Here is a 3,135-nt window from a genome sequence, read left to right as displayed (position 1 = left end):
TGCTATGGCACCCTCTCACATAAAACAAAGCACTCTGCCTCCAGGATTGGTAAGGCCTGCCATAGGAGTGACTTATAGGTGTCATATATATACATACATATATATATATATATATATATATATATATATATATATATATAGATATAGGTATACTATATCTAAGTAAGGGGTGATTAAACCACCTTTCCCAAGGACCCCAGCACTGCCAAGACTAACCTACACGAAGGAATGAAAGAAGTCGCCGAATGGATGAGACAAAGCCGTCTGGAACTGAACTCGGACAAAACAGAGGTCCTCATCTTAGGTACATCCCCCTCTGCATGGGACGACTCCTGGTGGCCGGAGGCCCTCGGAGACGCACCCATCCCGACGGACCACGCACGGAGCCTTGGCGTCATCCTGGATTCTTCACTCTCGATGAACAGACAAGTCAGCGCCGTATCCTCTTCCTGCTTCAACATCCTTCGCATGCTCAGAAAAACATTTCGCTGGATCCCCACCGAAACAAGGAAAACAGTCACCCACGCTCTAGTCACGAGCCGACTGGACTACGGAAACACCCTCTACGCAGGTACCACCGCTAAACTCCAGAAGAAACTACAACGAATCCAAAACGCCTCAGCCAGGCTCATATTAGACATCCCACGCAACGAACACATCTCTGGCCACCTTAAAGACCTCCACTGGCTACCCGTCAATAAGAGGATTACTTTCCGACTGCTTACCCACGCACACAAATCACTCTACGACATCGGACCAGATTGCCTCAACTCTCGACTGTCCTTTTACACCCCCTCCCGCCAACTTCGCTCTTCCAGCCAAGCATTCGCCACTGTCCCTCGCATCAACAAAACCACCATGGGAGGCAGATCCTTCTCATACCTGGCTGCCAAAACATGGAACTCACTCCCCGCTTACCTTCGCCTCACCCAGAATCACCTAGCGTTCAGAAAGCAACTTAAAACGTGGATATTTGACAAATAATCCTCCTCCCCTCCCTAAGCGCCTTGAAACCCTCTGGGTATGTAGTGCGCTATATACATTTTATGACTTGACTTGACTTGACCTGTGGTGTCAGTTTGGAAGGCAAACCAGGGGTGGCACAATACATGCTGCAGCTCCTGGTAGGCCTAGGGTGCACCTATGCCCTGGGTACCTATGGTACACTATACAGGGGCTCACAAGGGTGACCCAATAACCAATCTGGTATGTACCTAAAGTACATGGTATCAATTTAGAGAGAGAACATCTGGGCTGTGGGCCTGATTAGCAGGGCCACAGCCACACTAAAGTCGAAAAACCAGAGAATCACAGCAAAAAGTGGGGGTAACCATAGGAAGCAGACCCTACTCTCCTGCAGGCAGTTCCTACAATACAAGAGGATATCTAAGGTTGTACAGGAGGAGGTCTGACGGTCCTTCCCAAAGAAGCCCCCTTGCACTAATGTATTGAAGGTGATGTTATATATGGCCCAGGGACAACAATTGGTGTCCCATCTCTAGAGAGCCCTCCAGGATGATGTTCTGGGTGGGATTATTCCTGTGCAAACAAAGGGTGATGCTCTGGTTGGGGAAACTCTAACAGAGCAGAAATGGATGAGAGTCCATGAGGGTGTCCAGAGTGTAAGCTCCAAAGCACAGTTTAAACTCCTCCAATGCAATTTTGTACATCAGACATACCTTACCTCATGGACACTAGGCATGATCTATGCGGAACGCCCTGGAACGTGCCACAGGTGTGGAGCACCCGAGGCTGATTTTCTCTATATGACATGGGCCTGTCCGTCACTTGTTCCCTACTGGAAGACTATATCAAGCTTGAAAAAAGCTACAGGTTGGGGGGCTCCCAGAGAGATTTGACCAGTATTGGTGGGCCTACTGCCTGCTCCCAAACATAAGAAGCTGAGTAGGAGATTTGTTCTTTTGGGGCTGGTCTTAGCGAAAAGACGCACTGCGGACCGAATGAAACACCAGGAAGGCTGAAAAACTTGAAGATTATCTCCGGGCATCGGCATCTATGCGATCTAATTTACGGGAGCCGCAGGCCCAAAGTGAGCCAGAGTGCGGATGAGCAGGAGGCGCGAATCTCACCGGTGCACTGACTGATGGATGGTTGATAGTAGATGAGGGAGAGGGCTATATTGGGATACCTAGGATGCCTATAAATCTATTTTTGCTTAGAAACAAGGTCCTGACATGGAGGGAGTGGAGGAGTTAATTTGTTTAAAGTTGGCATGGGAATCCTGAACGGGGTAGAGAGAGTGGATCTCCTTATGTACTGTATAAAGTGACTTCAATGTATGCTACTTGCTGTCTCCCCCACCACCAGCTGCAGGAAGAGGACTGGAATTGTTCATATACATAAGACGGATGTGGTTGTGCTCTCCCCCTGCCCCTTTCTTCAATGCTGTGGGAAAATACCAGTGGTGATGTTCTTATGCTCTATTATGGTTGTATGGAATGTATGACGGAATTCCGCACAAGTTTTTCATGCATGCCTTAGGAATTACGTCATTTGAACAAATGAGGCTTTAGCACACATATGTTCTGCACACAAGTCGTTTTAACGACTTGCCTTAGGGGAGCGCTGATATTGGAATAGTTTAATTTACTATTCCAACTCCAGTTTGCACAACAGTAGGGAAGGGGTTGGACTTTAATTCCAACACCACTCCACCATTGCGCCGCACTAAAGCAAGCTGTAGTAACAACTTGTGTGCAGAATGATGTGTGCTAAAGATGGTCGTTCTGTTGCCGGCGCATGAAGGCACAGCATGATTCTGGCTTCGTCCTAAAGAACATTTCCTGGTTGTATGGCGGAAGGCAGATGCATTTACCTTCTGTAACCTCCTATATCAAAATTGCCTGTATGTGATTGTTTAATGCCTATTAAGTTATATAAAAAAAGCAAATCAGTCAGCATTGGAAATCCACGATCCAGGGTAGTCCACTAGAAGATAGACAAGCTGAGAAACTTTGTGACTCCTAGTGAAGTAATGTATGTGTCGGAAGCTTTTTTACTTCTTTGAAGGAGGTAGTCGAGGGGTTTGTTCTGGTTTCAGGAGGTAATGTTTTCCATATTCTCAGGGCAAAGCCAGAGAAGGAGCAGTTGTAAGTTTTATTTGTGTTGAACTTC

The sequence above is a fragment of the Lissotriton vulgaris genome, chromosome 1_1 (genome assembly GCF_964263255.1).
Source record: "Lissotriton vulgaris chromosome 1_1, aLisVul1.2, whole genome shotgun sequence".
Taxonomy (NCBI): Eukaryota; Metazoa; Chordata; class Amphibia; order Caudata; family Salamandridae; genus Lissotriton; species Lissotriton vulgaris.
The sequence above is the reverse complement of the archived record's forward strand: the minus strand, read 5'-3'. Positions refer to the sequence as shown.